Here is a 16,728-nt window from a genome sequence, read left to right as displayed (position 1 = left end):
CTCTGGGGACGTAGGTTCTCTCAACCTTACCTGCGGGGACGCACCCAATGTTCACAAAAGCTGCGTCTTTGGACGCTCTGTATGTAAAGGGGAAGGTGCGTCCCCCTGTAAAGGTTAAAATGCGCAAGTTTCATCTTTAAAAAGTCACTTGTGGTCGTTTCTAGAGCATTCTAGAAGGTTGTTCGACGTGTATTGAGCGCCTCCAGATGGTTCATGCACTCCTACCAAAGAGGAACTTATCCCACCAATAAGGGAGCTATCCCATCCAAAGAGGGGATTATCCCATTGATGGTGGACCTGATTAACTTCCTCTTGAGCACTATAAATACAGGCATTGGGCCAGAAGGAGAGGAGGTTGAAAGCTATACATTTCTAAGGGTAAATGCTGCAGGAATTAGGACTCCCATTTAGAAGCTTGTGAGGAGAGATTGCCATCTTTGCTTGTTCTATTTGGAAGTGGGTGAGCTTTGTCAAAGTAAAGGAGAACTCTTGATGGACCCTGGGAGGGACTTGCACAACACCAAGGCTCAGGTTGTATTTGTTCCTTTTGTTACCTATTAATGCAAATGAGTCCATTCTTCTCAATAACTTGTTATTTATGAGTTGTTTCATGTACTCCTTGGTCTATGTGTTAAATATGTTTTATTCTATGAGATTATCAAGTGCTATTTAATCGTTTGATTGTTAGTGTATGCAGGTTTCAAAGTGAAGGAGGAGCTCATCCGGATCAGCGGAGCTGGACTGCTACAACAGCGTTGGATTACAGGTAGGATCTAAACACTTGATTTCCCGTATAGTAAATGCATGTTTAGAGAAGGATCGCTCTTGTTTGTCTTGTTTGTCACTAGAGAGTCTTAGGCTCCTAGGGAGGTTGGTTGTGTCCGCACAATCGACTCTTTCCGCCTGACAAGCACCAGTGAAAATTGACTTCAAACTCTCACTCTCTACCCTCCACACTATTTCTCATGAGATTTATGCCCCTAAAAATCCTGATTGTGTTGGAGTAATAGATACAGACTGACCAGTCAAAGCAACCTAGGGAATATATTGGGTCATGCGTGGTCCTTGACCCAACTAAAGTGTTTGAAACCCAACAAGGATTTTTTGATCAGTAGCTGCTTGATCTATCTTACAACGAACACTAATTTTCCTTATACCTAAAATTTTAGGAAATAAAATGGGTAACAACTTGTAATGGAAAAAGAATAATAAAAATACACCCAATCTGACAACTTGGAATCTCCTATGAAAAATGATCATGTACAGTAAGATCTTTGATTTAGTATAAAATAAAATTAATGCAAACCATCAGGATTGAATTCAAGGGCCAGTTTAAGAGCTTGGGACTAAGAAATGTTTGGTGCTTGTGATGTAGGCCCTACAATCAAAGGAATTGCATCAATGTGTTCCACATAGAAACTGGTTTATATTTAAAGCATCCATTTTCAGAGCATCAATATGGAAACATATCCATGAAACTAATACTCGAAATCTAGAATTAAAAACGTAATATCATATGCTAAAAACTAAAAAACAACACAAAAATTAGGAAAAAGATCTTCAAGGCTTTCATAACTTCCTAAAACATAATAACATAGGAAGACTAAAATGAAAGGAATTGTAAGGAAATTATATTAATGTCCACCAATGACCAAAATGTGTCAATGGACATAAGAACAACAATTAATAACAGCAATAAGGAGTTCCTAAAACACCCCCAAAAGAGGATAAGAAAAGGTATTATTACTAACCATTGAATCATCCATAATTTGTTGATCAAGTCTCGAAAAATCAATTAGTGTCAATAGAGGAGCTACAAGGTACAAACCAAAATACAGATCAATAAACTAAACCTATATTAGACCATTATCTCAAGAGTTCAACAAATATGAAATAAACATATGCATTGAAATAATCATACCATTCAAAACACAAGTACTTTTTGTGTAGTGCCAATGCTAACACCATACTTTCAACACACCAGTGTTTAAACTAGAATTTGGTTTAAAAGTTATGATAACTTCCCAAAACGTTTTATAATCAAGACTAAAATATTTGATCTAATTTCAAGGTACAAATACACTACTATAGGAACACAACCGCATAGTCGTATGCATACCCTATACTCAATTCGAGAGCCGCTACACACCATTTAGTACCCACCATGTCTGAGTATGAGTAGGTAACTCCCACACAGAAGAACAAAACATATACTCATATGGGGATAGGAACCCTAAAATTTGAGTACTCTTATGGATGACATTTGCATGTCAAAATTTTTTAAGAGAAAAACAAAGAAAATGGCAGAGACCTCCTCTAAAAAAAGTACATTCCTTGATTTATATGTGAACACTAAAATCAAGTACTCTTAAAGGAAAATTTTGCATGTCAATTAAATAAAAAGTTAAGTAAAACAAAAACAAAAATTTTAAAAAGAAAAGTGTGCCCTCTTGTAAAACTCTAATCCATCACTTCCCAAACAATCTTATGAACTCAAAAGAACAAAAAGACTCTTCAATTTGACCTTTTCATTATCAAATTGTAAGACAAAACAATACAAAAGTTGTAATGTTCCCAGGAAATTAATTTCCTAAAGGACGAAAAAGGTTATTGATCCTCATAGCCTACAATCCTCAATAAAGAGGAAAAACCCTAGCGTTTTCAATTTTGGATGAGTTTTGGGGCCATTGTGAAATTTATTCAATCATTTAAGGAGAAGAGACCCCTCTAGGAAATCTATAAATATAAGAGTGATGAATTCGTTTCGATCATCACGAGATTGGATCATTTATCTCTATTTAGATTTGAGCCTGAGGTTCTTAACGAACTTTTAATACTTTTTACCCTACTAATTTCGGTGGTGAAGGATTTCACTCTAGTTAGTTCCTTTTTTTTGTTTTATTTTTCTTCACTTGTTCTGGCATATAGGTTCGTGCAGGAGCAATTTGGTTTGGTTCACAACTTAAATCTCTACCATGTTCTGAGACAGTATATCCTTGTGGTAGCAACTTGGTTTCGTCTATTAAGAAAATAGTTTCTATGTCTAAATTTGGAGATTTCATGTTACTCATATTTTGAGGTAGCAAGGGCTATTCTTGTGCTTTGCTTGGCTGTTGAATTCCCTGTTCCAAGCAGCGATGGTCCTCTTTCTAGCTGTGAATTCCCAGGCAGGTAATTCTCTGGCAATGTTTTCTCTATAGTTGTCGAATACAAGAAAGCGAGGGTCCATGGCATATCAATATTCGATAGAGTATCCTCTACGGACCAACCACTGATAAAACAAGGATTGACTCGTGTCTACCCAAACCTTGAATTGCATCATGTGAAAGGGTAAGCGTTGGCATCCTGGGAGAAACACCATTTCCGAAGCTAAGAGAGAAAAAAACTGAAGTTGACCGCTGCCACAGAAGAACAAAATGGAGCAGCTATAATAAATTAAGATGCGAACAAATGATGTAAGGAATCCCCGTGAAGAAAGGTAGTTACAGAAAAGAAATCGAGAATATGGCAATAAATTGGAAGTTGTGAAGAACTAACCAAACAATAAAAGATATGGAGATTTTACCATCTCATTAAGACAATAGTTAATGAGGTGAAATCTTTAGTAGTGTGATAATGAAGAATATTATCATGCCCACGACAAAACCAAAGGTAATAAGCATGATTTATTAGTTAATGAAAATTCTTCTTCTATACCTTTTATCATTCCATTCAAGGGCAAAGCAAAGATGGATATCTATGCAGATGGACAAGTTGATACCAAATTGTTGGCCCATTGCTTCAATTTCTAGAGGAATATTTTGTTATTCAGGGGTATAAACATTAATAAATGATATATTTTCACTGTAGAAGATCATTGACCATTAATTTATAATTAATGTGGAAGGAAAGTCACATGCAAACAACCAAAACAACCCTCCCCACTTTCAATTCAAGACGCCAACAAAAAATCAATTTTGTGACCTTGTTGGGTATCAAGAAGGCCAACATCTCAAATGGAAATTATTTTACCAGGGAAAGGGGAAAAGAATCCCATATCACATTATTGATTTAATGAAATGAGCTTTATCATTATACCTCAAGCATGAGGATCAAGAATTCTTAATGTAATATAGTGGAGGTTTACAACACTACCAAATATGTGAGCTAGCCATGTTTGAGATAAAGAACTCTATGATCATTGTGAGAAGGATTTATTTATAGAGGCTAGGCACAAGAAATCAACACAAAATGGAGAGGTGGAAAACCCCAAGGAAGGTCAAATTTCAATGCACCAGAAGGGAAATGAAATCCTAGTTACAAGGCAATGTAATTTTAAATTCGACATCTCGATTCCTTTCAATGATGATCATAATCCCATTAGATGTCTGTAATGTGTTCTTTGGTATCACTTATTATGTTATTTGTGGATTTTTGATGCCACGTACCTTGTTAAACCACATAAACATACATTGATTAAAGATGGACAACTATTTGTGGTTCACACTTATAAAGCTAAGGAAAATATATGATGCATTAAACAACCCTTACATATTGCATAAAGATAACATCAAGCATAGGTTGATCCTAAAGCTTAAAAGCATTCTTTCACTTTTATCCAACGACCTTATCCACAACATCATTTTGTTCTATGATTTCAATCCAAGGTTCAATAATTTTTTTTAAATGATTCCTGTAAACCTCCTGCATCATTTGCTTTGTATCACCCTTAGTTTCCACAAGACACCACATTAGAGTACCTTCCAAAAACTTTAGAGTTTATAACCTATTATTTAGTTCTCTCTTTACTTGAAAGTTTATATGTGGTTTCCTCTTCTCATTGGTTCACTAGTTATAACCCAATTCAACATATTTCATCACCATAAGCTTCCCTTCAGGATAAAAATGCTTTCCATTGGGATATTTGTCTCCAAATAAAATGAGCATCCATAATGTCATCAAGACATTTCATGAGTCAACATTGGGAAAAAAGATCCTAATTAGTGATCCTATCGATATTGTTCTATATTTTTAGGTTCCACTAGTTGTAGATAAGGGTCATTGGATTTCCCAACACTAAATGCAACAACATTTTCTCTATCTCCTAAAAGCATTAGATACCAATGTTTTTATTGTTGAGAGAGACGATAAATATTCTACTTCTTATTTTTTAGGATATGTATTTCTCATTATTATTTTGGTGGGATGTGTCATTGTGGATTGATGCAGCAAATCCTTTTGGTTTCCTATTCTCATGGACTAGTTGAAATCCAATATCTAACTATCTCTATTATTGTGCTTCATTTCTAGTTTTTAGGATGTTGTTGCAATTTTCTCTCCTAGTTTGGTGAGTTAGTTTTCTTGATGTAAAGCTATAAAAACTTAATTGCTTGATAAAAAAGCAATCAAAAATTGTGTTTCACACTATAGTGTTAAACTCTGCTAATAAGTGGGATTTCCCACATCTAACATATTACTAATTTCAATATTAATACATGGAATTGTATTCCTCCATCGTTTAACAATTGTATATGCATTCCAACACTTATGTGAAAGTGAACCCATCTATTTGTTCTTCATGGTTATGTTTTCACTTCTTATCAATACTTGGTACAGTGTGTTAGTTTTGGTTACAAGATCATTGCAATTCTAAGAACATATTTTTGTACAAATAAATTGTACTAAAACAAAGAAGACACATATATTACACAAACTTCAATTCAATATATGGATTAAAATATTAAACGGAGGTAAAACCTAAGTTAGTCAATGTGAACATGGTAATAAGATAACGTAATTTTATTGATGTCTAATGAACGACAACAAAATTGATCAATGGGACTCAAAATTATAGCCTAACATAAATTATACAAAAGTAGTTAAAATCCTGAAACATACAAAAGGCAAACAAGAAGATTCGAGATTACCAATAAAAAGTCAAATAGTGTGCCATTAAAAGGAAGTAGTTTGCATCTAACTAGGTGAAGCATAAACTGGGATTGAGCATTTTTATTTATTTCAAAAAAGAATTGATTTATCCAAAATTGATTTTCCTTTTAAAGTAAAGGTATGTAAGATACCTCTCCCGAGGAAATATGCTGGAGAAATTTATCCAGCAATTTATCTTCAAATTTTCGGTAAAGTTCTAGTGCAATAACACGGGTTCGTTCAGAATTCTGCACCAATTTCTCACTTAACCTCACTAACTCACCTTCAACAACTTGTGATTTAAAAAGAAAATTTTAGCAATAAGGAAACATGTACCAAACATGTACCAATTATTCATGAGTATGATTACTAACAAACATTTAGTTTCAAACATGTTGTATTTCAATTTAAATGATGGACCATATTTCTTTATGTCAGAATTTCATATCAACTGCAATTTTCGGATTTTCTAAGTTAACGTATATGCAACCATTACTATAAATAAATTCCGCATTCATATTTTTAAAATATGATACCTATCTACTTTTCTTTCTAACAGATTTGAAGAGAGATCACATTTATTTGCTACCAATTTCTTATTTGTAATAAAATCATTTTAATTGACCCAAATTCGTTTTTGGTCAAGTCCAGTTATTATGACATATATATGGATATTTAATTATAAAGAATGACGGCATTTAGTAAAGGAATCGTCAGAACCAACCATAGATTGCATGATCAATTGATATGTATGCTATGTATAAATTCTTCGCATAAGGTCTTTTTAAAAACATTTAGGGATAGCAATGATCAAATATCTTCATACTTTTTAAAGTTCCATTTCGCTATTTTAAATTTAGTAGCATATGTAAACAAAAAGAAAAAAATGATTCAAGTATGGGCAACCATAATGGGGGAGATAGGGCTCACAACTCATCCAAAAGGGAATTACCCTTGCAAATATAATATCTAGGTAACATTAACATAACAATTATTTGTCAAGGGAATTGACTAAGTTTCGTTTCTTTTTCTGTGTTTTTTTTTTTTTTTTTTTTCATGAAAAAAAACTCTATTTTTCTACTTATATGCATTTTTGCACATGTTAGAGATAACTTCGATGAACATCAAAATAGTATTTTATTTATATTACATTTTAAATACAAAAATAAAATCCTATTGGGCACCCACCCTTCAACCCACATATTCACCCTATTGAAAGACAAATGTTATGACCATACTAATTAGAAAATGTTATAATATTATGTATTATCAAAAGAAAAATGTAAAGTTTCATGCAAAATAGTTGGTGGGGCACAGAGTCTATTCATGTACTTGATAAAAAAGTAAATACCAGTAAATATATATTTTATGGCAATTGCAATCCACACATATGTACACCATGCTTATGAAAACTTTGGTCAAAGTTACTTGGTTGTATGGAAAATTAGTTATCAGAGCAGCTCAACTAAGGTAGGAACTTGAAGTGGATCATACAAGAGTATATCTATACATGTGTAAAATTGTAGCTACAAATGAAATGAAACAATGGCAATTTCATTGTCTTTCAAATTTGTCGTGTTACTGTATCCACCAAGGCTATCATGACAACTTATATTGTGGAGCACCACTCAAAAATGACTTCAAACTCTCACTCTCTACCCTCCACACTATTTCTCATGAGATTTATGCCCCTAAAAATCCTGATTGTGTTGAGGTAATAAATACAGACTGACCAGTGAAAGAAACCCAAGGAATATATTGGGTCATGTGTGGTCCCTGACCCAACAAAAGTGTTTGAAACCCAACAAGACGTTTTTGACCAGTAGCTTCTTGATCTATCTTACCGATAACACTAATATTCCTTGTAACTAAAAGTTTAGGAAATAAAGTGGGTAACAACTTATATGGGAAAAGAATAATAAAAAACACCCAATCCGACAACTTGGAATCTCCAATGAAAAAAAGATCATGTACAATAACATCTTCGATTTGTTCTTGCTCAGTGTAAAAACAAATTAATGCATACCATAAGGGAAAATTTTAGGGGCTAATATTCGCAGATGGGCTAATTTTATATGTCTTTTCCTAAAAAAAGATTCGCCAATCCAAATATTTCTCTAAAAATGATTCACCCAAATTTTATAGGATAAAATTATTTTACCTTAAAAATCACAAAATTTTTATAGAAGACTATCTAAAATCATTAGAAATTTGAATATTTTTATAAAAATATTACCAAACATTTTATATTTTGCATATTTAGTACGTTTCACCAAGATTTCTAAATTTTAAGATAAATTTCCATTCTTAAAAGTTTCCCTGCATACCATGAGGATTGAATTCAAGGGCCAGTTTAAGAGCTTGGGACCAAGAAATTTTTGGTGCCTGTGATGTAGGAACTACAATCAAAAGAATTGCATCAATGTGTTCCACATAGACACTGGTCTATATTTAAAGCACCCATTTTCAGAGCATCAATATGGAAACATATCCATCAAAACTAATACTCAATATCAAGAATTAAAAAGGTAATATCATATGCTAAAAACTAAAAAATAACACAAAAATTAGGGAAAAATATCTTCAAGGCTTTCATAACTTCCTAAAACATAATAACATAGGAAGGCTAAAATGAAATTATATTAATTTTAATCAAGGTTGTCATTGATGTCAATATGGCATTGACCGAGATGGCAAGTATACTTGAGATGCCTGTCTCCAAATGATGATAAGGTACATGTTGAGAAAACTCTTGTTTGATAAAGATGCCATCAATGAAGATCTCAAGTTATTAATATGTCAAGCCACCAATGAAGAAATATTAAGAAGTACTAGAACTAACTATGATATTGTTGAGGGTCAATCATGTCCCTTGATTGATGAACCAGACCTTAAGTGCCAATGATATATCTAATGTACAAACCCTTGATGACATATGGAGGACTATACTTAATGATGCCATACATGATGGCTCTTGATGACCAGAGTGCTTTAATAGTACATGTTGACACTATAATGAATCACTTGGTGACATATGATGACATGGAGGACTTCATGATGATGTGAAAATAATATAAAGACATAGTTGGAGTCATAAAAATGAAGAAGCCATTAATGAACTCATGCTGTCCCAAACATTTTATGCACAAAAATTCAAGGGATGTCACAAAGAAAAATATTTTTTAACACCTTGGAGGCATATTTCCACAATGAGTCCTACACCATCTTAAAGAGAGTTTTTTCCTCTTTCTAATGAGCTACTACTTTCCCCCAAAATCCTTGTTGTTGATGAGATATTGAATTTTTAAGGTTATCTATATCTATATATATATATCTATATATATATATATAGATGTGGATGCTAGCCAACCTACAATTTGTCACTCATGGCGGCCTACGCTAGAAAGACGTGTCCCTTCATCTCAATGTAGAATCCATATAAATAAAGGATCAGAGTCTCATTTCAGGATAAGGAACTCAATCAAGGGTTACATAAAGACGAAAACAGTGAACACTATAGCACCAAGAAGAGGAGAATTAGAGGCCGAGAAGAACTTTGTTTTTGGACCTGTGACTTTGTGACATCTAGACAGAGCGGTCTCTTAAGTAGTAGACCGAGGATTCTGAAGCTTCTTGCAGCATGAATCTGTGGAGTCTTGGAGCAGAATTTAGATTTGCAATTAGGGAATAAACCTCGACCTAACAGACAGTAACCTCAGATTGATGCACAAAGCTCTATTCCTCAGACATGCAACTCAATTCCTCAGACCTGCAACTCTATTCCTCAGACCTGCAACTCTATTCCTCTAACTTGTAAGTCAATTCCTCATACCTGCAACTCTGTGTTTTAGACCAGTATAAACTTGTTTCTCAGATTGTGTTCATCAAGGGTTACAGGATTGTCTCTTGGCCTTCATTACAAGACATATTTTCAACCTTTATTATAGTGATAGGTCTCTCGGATTAGGCAGGGTACAATGGTGCAAAAGAAATTGGACTGTGTAGAGGGTTACTCTCCTTAAATAAGACACAAAATATCATAAAGGTATGTACTCTCGGAGACCTCATATTAGTGTACTGTTGGTTGGGTTGTGACTCCAATACAATACCCATATTGGGCAGTGCTTAATAGTGCTCAGATTTTTGAAGATTGTGTTCCTAGATAGTGGCTTACCTTTTTGGACTATGACAGATACACTATAGTGGAGTATCGTGCAAAATATTATTAATAGTGGTTTGATGATTGAGAACTATATGTGGCAGCGACTTCAATAATAAACTCTAAAATCCAATTGAAGACAAGAGCATAAGTAAATTCAAGCAATAGTGAAGCACAAGACTTGGGAAGAGAAGCATTTGAGGAAAGGTTTAGAAGTAGATTTTATTGAAGGAGGAGTGAGGCCAGCATAGTGTTTTGGAGCATCTTTTAAAGTACTCTTGAAGGAGCATTTCTTTTGAATATTATTTTGGAGTACATCAAAGATACCTTAGGACATTTTTGAAGAACTTGTGAAGACCTTGTCTGGAGTCTTTGTGAAGTGATATTGAAGAAGATCCCAGATTGGAGCATTCTTGTTGAGTTTCCTTGATTGACCTTGGAGACATTTGTTAAAGAAATTCTTAGATACATGCCTTGAAGACCTTGTGGAGATAATGTTGAAGACCATGGTGCATTAGCCATCATGAGGTGACCTTGGAGAAATTCTTTTGGGTACCATGAAGAACAGTGGAGACACCTTCATGTGAACAAAAAGGTTGTCATTGATGAAGTGGCATGGAGAATGAGTGAAGGCATAGCTGAATATTGACAAGGCTCCTTGAAGAAGACATTGGGAGCTATGAAGTATAACCAAATATATCTTAATGAAGTAAAGTAAGGGTTGGAGCCCAAGAGGTTGGAGCCTTGAAAAGAAAAGGTTGGTGCCTTGGAGGATATGGTTGGAGCCCTAAAGGATTGGAGTCCTCAAGAAACCAAGTCAGAGCCTGAACCATATATGCAGTTAGAGCCCTTGAGGTTGGTGCCTCAAAAATTGACAAGGTTTTATCCTTGAAAGTCTAAGCAGGTGCTAGGTAAATACAGGTTGGGGCTTGGGATATTGTAGACCGTTGTTTTCATCTAAGGGTTGGAGCCCTACATGTAGTGTACTTTATTTATTAAAGAAATTAATAAAATCATTTATCCTTATTGTTCATTTTGTGTTCTAAATATAAGTGATCTAACTGGTAAAAGTAACAATTTAAAAGGAATACTGATTCACACCCCCCTCTCAGTATTTCCAACAATTGGTATCAGAGCCAATACCTTCACTCAAAGCCTAGAAACTTGAAGGTTGATCCTTAGAACATAAATGGAAAAGCCAAGGAAGAAAGCCTCCAATCCTCCTCAATATGTCTCTTCCGCAACCATGAAAAATGAAGACAATCAAATTGAGAAAGTTCCAACATTCAATGGAAACTTTGATGTATGGAAGGTAAGAATGAGAAATTTCTTAATGGATCAAGGAGTTGGAGTATGGGAATCAGTGATTACTAATAGCATGATGGACGATGAATTCAAGGAGTACAATACAAGAGAAATGAAGACAATTTTGAATGGGCTACTAAATTCTATAAAGGCCAATTTGGAAAAACTATTCGTCACCAAAAGATATATGGGACAAACTTCAAGACCTTCACTCAAAAGGAGCATTGACCATGACCACTAGTCAAGAAGATGATGGAAAGCAAGAAGGAAATCCAGAACCCATCAAGGAAGCTAAAAATAAGAATGATGACATAAAGGCTAAAGAAGACATAGAAGAAGAAGAAACAAAAGAAGATTTTGAAGAAGATCTCTTGACTAAACTTATCGCTGACATGGAAGAGATTACCAGTTTGAAAAAGGAAAATGAGGAACTTAAGAAGAAAGCACAAGATGGTGACCAGGACAAGAAAAGGAAGGAAGTTTACCTTTTCAAGCTTTAAGTACAAGAAAGAGATGGGGAGCTCACCAAACGTAAGGAGAAATTTCATCGAAACAAAAGAAAGCATCATTAAGAATTCATATCCATAATAAATCAATTAAATAAGGTAAAGAAAAAGGAAGAAAATTTGTCAAGCCACCTTGAACAAAGACTTAAGAGCTTGAACAAACTTGAAGCAGAGATTGGTCAATACAAGGAAGAGGTCTCCTCCCTTATATCTCAACTAGAAGATGCAAGGAAATAAGCAGAAGGAGGTGAGAGGGCGATGGAAGCTTTGGAATTCATCGAAAGACAAGTTGATGAAGTAGAAAAGGAGAGAAACACCATGATATGCCAACTAGAAGAAAATGATGTTGACATCGCCAAGTTAAGATTAGAAATCACTTCTCTTAAGGCCCAATCATGTGAAGCAACCAAGATGAAGGAAGAAATGGAGATCATTCTATCAAAGAAGGATGAATAATGCTAGGAAATGAAGGAAGAAATTGTCTTTCTTAAAAAGGAAGTTGACTTGCTAAATAAGAACTTGAAAAGTTCTCAAACCCTAGATGACATCATAAGTCATCAAAGATCTCCCCTTGATAAATCAGGTCTTGGCTATGTAGGTGAATCCTCAAGCAAGAATGATAATTCTTCAAACATCAAGGATGTGAGGAATCCTGGAAGAAATGTTGATGCTCCCAGTTTCAGCAAAGGCAAGGAGAAGAATCAAGGAACCATTAGAAGAAATCCTACTCCAAGGAGACTTGCAGATGGTGTCTAGAATAAAAAAGGCAATGAATATCATCAAAGAATCCCAAGGCAAAAAGACTTTAGAATTACATCAATGAAATCTTCATCTGTAGGGTACCAAAGTATATTTCTTGGTTATTTATATTCTTGTACAAACTTTGGGCACATGGAAAAATATTGCAGGGCATATCACTAAGAAAAATATAATCATCCTTGTCAATCTCCTAGAAGCAATTTTGCAAGAAGAAGTGATGATTCATCATTCATGAACAAGATGGAGTGCTTCAATTTCCATAAAATTGGACATATGGCTCATGATTGCAACTTGACTTGGGTCCCTAAACAAGATAATACCATAACATCCAAGATAGAGAAGAAAGTTACACAAGTATGGAGAAGGAATAAAATCAGATCCGAAAATATCTCCAAACAACAACACATGTTGTTGATCTGGTGAATTCATCCTTGATATTCCAAGAGTTTGATAATGAGACTATGCCAAAGGAGATCGTGCATACTGTTAGGGGGATCTTATGATTCTTAATCATTCTTTCAGAAGCTATTTGTGAATGGGCCCTATGAAATTATTGATGAGTCACACATGGAGAATCATCTTTTGATAGTTCATCTCTTGGGAGAAACTCCATTCAAGAACATGATTCGTTACTTATTCGATGGACTCTTATTGAAGATTTCTTCCACTTGATCATAAGGAAAAATTATTTCTTGTCTAAAGAAGCTAGAGGAGTTTGTTTAGGAAGGGGGAGTTGGTTCATCATATGAAGAAATGTAAACACATCTATCATGAACCACATTGTCAGAAGAAAGAAGTAGCTTGACAGGGGGAGTACTCGGGCACCTTGTTTTCCATTGATGTCAAAGGGGGAGAGAATGTTGGAAGGGAAAGAATATTTCCATCAATGACAAAGGGGGAGATTGCTAATCAAGGTTGTCATTGATGTCAATATGGAATTGACCAAGATGGAAAGTATTCTTCAGATTCCTGGTTCCAGTTGATGATAAGGTACATGTTGAAAAAACTCTTGTATGATAAAGATGCCATCGATGAAGATGTCAAGCTATTAATATGTCAAGCCACCAATGAAGAAATATTAAGAATTCCTAGAACTAACTATGATATTTCCGAGTTCAAATCATGCACCTTAATTGATGATCCAGATTTTAAGCTCCAATGATGTATCTAATATACAAGCCCTTGGTGACATATGGAGGACTATACTTGATGATGTCATACGTGATGGCTCTTGATGACAAGAATGTTGCACTATTACATGTTGATACTATAATGAATCACTTGGTGACATATGATGACATGGAGGACTTCATGATGACGTGAAAATAATATAAAGACATAGTTGGAGTCATAACAATGAATAATCCATTAACAACGTCATGTCGTGCCAAACATTTTATGCACAGAAATTCAAGGGCAATCACAAAGAAAAATAGTTGTTGACGCCTTGGAGGCATCTTTCCACAATGAGTCCTATACCATCTTAAAGAGGATTTTTTAATATTTCTAATGAGCTATTACTTGCCCCCAAGCTCCTGTGGTTTATGAGATATTAAAATTTTAAGGTATATATAAAATCCTCTTTAAGATGGTATAGGACTCATTGTGGAAAGATGCCTCCAAGGTGTCAACAATTATTTTTCTTTGTGACTGCCCTATATATGTGTAGGGTAGCCAACATACACTTTGTCACTCATGATAGCCTACGCCAGAAATACATGTCCCTTCATCTCAATGTAGAATTCATATAAATAAAGGCTTGGACTCTCATTTCGGGATAAGAAACTTAGTCAAGGATTACATAAAGGCAAAGACAATGAACACTACAACACTGAGAAGATTTTTTTTTTGGATCTATGACTTTGTGACATCTAGATAGAGAAATCTCTTTAGTAGTAGACTGAGGATTATGAAGCTTCTTACAGGGATAATATGTGGAGTCTTGGAGTAGAATTTAGGTCTACAATTACGGTATAGACCTTGGCCTAGAGACAGTAACCTCAGACTAATGCACATAGCTCTTTTCCTCGGACCTGCAACTCAATTCCTCAGACCTGCAACTCTATTCCTTTGACCTGAAACTCTGTTCCTAGAACCTAAAACTCAATTCCTCGTACCTGCAACTCCGTGTTTCAAACCTATATAAACTTGTTTCTTGGACTGTGTTCATCACGGGTTACAGGATTGTCTCTCGACCTTTATTACAGTGACAGGACTCTCAGATTAGGCAGGGTATAGTGGTGCAACAACACTTGGAATGTGTATAGGGTTACTCTCCCTAAAGAAGACACAAAAGATTAGATAGGAATCTAGACTTGGAGACCTCATATTAGTGTATTGTAGCTTGGGCTATGACTCCAATACAATACCCAGACTGGACAATGCTCGGATTTGTTGAAAATGGCAACAAGAAATGCTAAAAATAGAAGTGCTAAAAATAGCACTGCTATAAATAGTGTTTGGGTACCAGTGCTGGATTGAGCAACAGGGAATGAAAAATGGAACTGCTAAAAATAACATTCTATTTTTAGCAGTTCAGGATAGATTCCTATTTTTAGTCAGTCCCTAGACTAGAAATAGGAAGTAAAATTCGAATTTGAACTTAAGAGCTGTTTGAAAATAAATAAATTAATTCTCCATGAGTTAATTAGTTGTGAAAAATTAAACATGAAGTCTATGTGAGGACATGCAACAGTTTATCTATTAATTGAGGAATTTATCCATCAGTTAAAGAGATAAGGATGAGTTCTATATTGAGTAGTAATTAGTTGGCTCAATTAACTGAGTCAAGTCCAGTTATAATTGATTTAAACAGTTTGTTTAAATTAAGTAAGTTCAGTTAGTTAATGCATGCTCGCATAACTGCTACACTTCAGATAACTGAAGATTCACTCATGAATAACTCATGCATGTCAGTTCAGACAGAGACCCAGTTGAGATCAAAGAAGGGACAATGTACTATCAGTTGGATGAATATTTTTCCTATAAAGGAAGCTCATCCATGATGAGGATTTATCTCCTTCAGGACTGTGTAGTTGGATCAAAGGTTAGTGAGTGTTTGAAGAGGCCAATTCACACAAGCAGCTGCACTCGACCCCAATCAAAATTGCTCAAAGAAATAGGAGGCTTGGAGGGCAGAGGAGAAGGTTTGAGAGAGGCCTTTGACTATCTATGAGCAATAGAGGGATTGCAGAGAGAACATGATAGCTTGTGAGCTGATTCCTTTTGTAATCTGGACTATATTTCCACTTGTATGATAATACAGAGTTGGGGTTTTAGGCTGAGGCTTTCCCCTGGTTATATCTTCTGTTTTATGTGTGATTAATTCCTTCTTATAAATTATATGTGTTCTTATTGATGTTTCTCATGTTCGATTAAGCTTCTGCTAAATTGGTTGTAGAAGTAGATCAAGTATTTTGCTTTAGTCTATTGCATTATCAGGTGATCTACAGGTGGGAATTTCTACATGGTATCAGAGTAAAGGTGATCAAAGCGGAGAACAATATACTAGAGGAGATTTCGAAGTTTTGAGTTTCGGGCCGCGAGTTTCCAGAGCAGATTTGAAAATTTTTGTGCAAAATTTTCAAAAAAAAAATAGCAGATCTGGATTCCTTGTGGAAAAAGACCCAAATTCAAAAAAAAAAACATCGGCTAAATCGGAGTTCGGATGAGGGAGATATTGCTGATTTAAAATCAACTCTTTTTCTAGAAAATTTCGTGACAGTGGGAAATATGAAACAGATTGGTGTGCTAGCCAAGAACCTGTATGCTCTTGAGGTTCAAGATGCATGCAAAGCCTTGAGGATCAAGGAAAAGGTTAGATACTTGTTGGTTGATAGGGAGAGTACATTACCTCTCAACATGCAGTGCCAGAAGAAGTCTTAGACGATTGTGGAGTAGCCACAATTAGAGAATCTAAGAGGAGATCGAGTAGAGACATCTACTCATGTAGAGACCTCCAGTAGGGGGAAATTTCAAGCCAAGTGGGCAGAGGGATCACATGCAGCCATACCTCCAGGTAGGAGGTGGGGCGATGTGGAGTGATCGTCCCAAGAAGGCTGGAATAGGGGCAGGATCCTTGAGGTACCCAAC

The sequence above is a fragment of the Pinus tabuliformis genome, chromosome 4_1, assembly GCF_031772625.1.
Source record: "Pinus tabuliformis cultivar Carrire ecotype Pingquan chromosome 4_1, CPIR1, whole genome shotgun sequence".
Classification (NCBI taxonomy): domain Eukaryota; kingdom Viridiplantae; phylum Streptophyta; class Pinopsida; order Pinales; family Pinaceae; genus Pinus; species Pinus tabuliformis.
Note: the sequence above shows the minus strand (reverse complement) of the source record.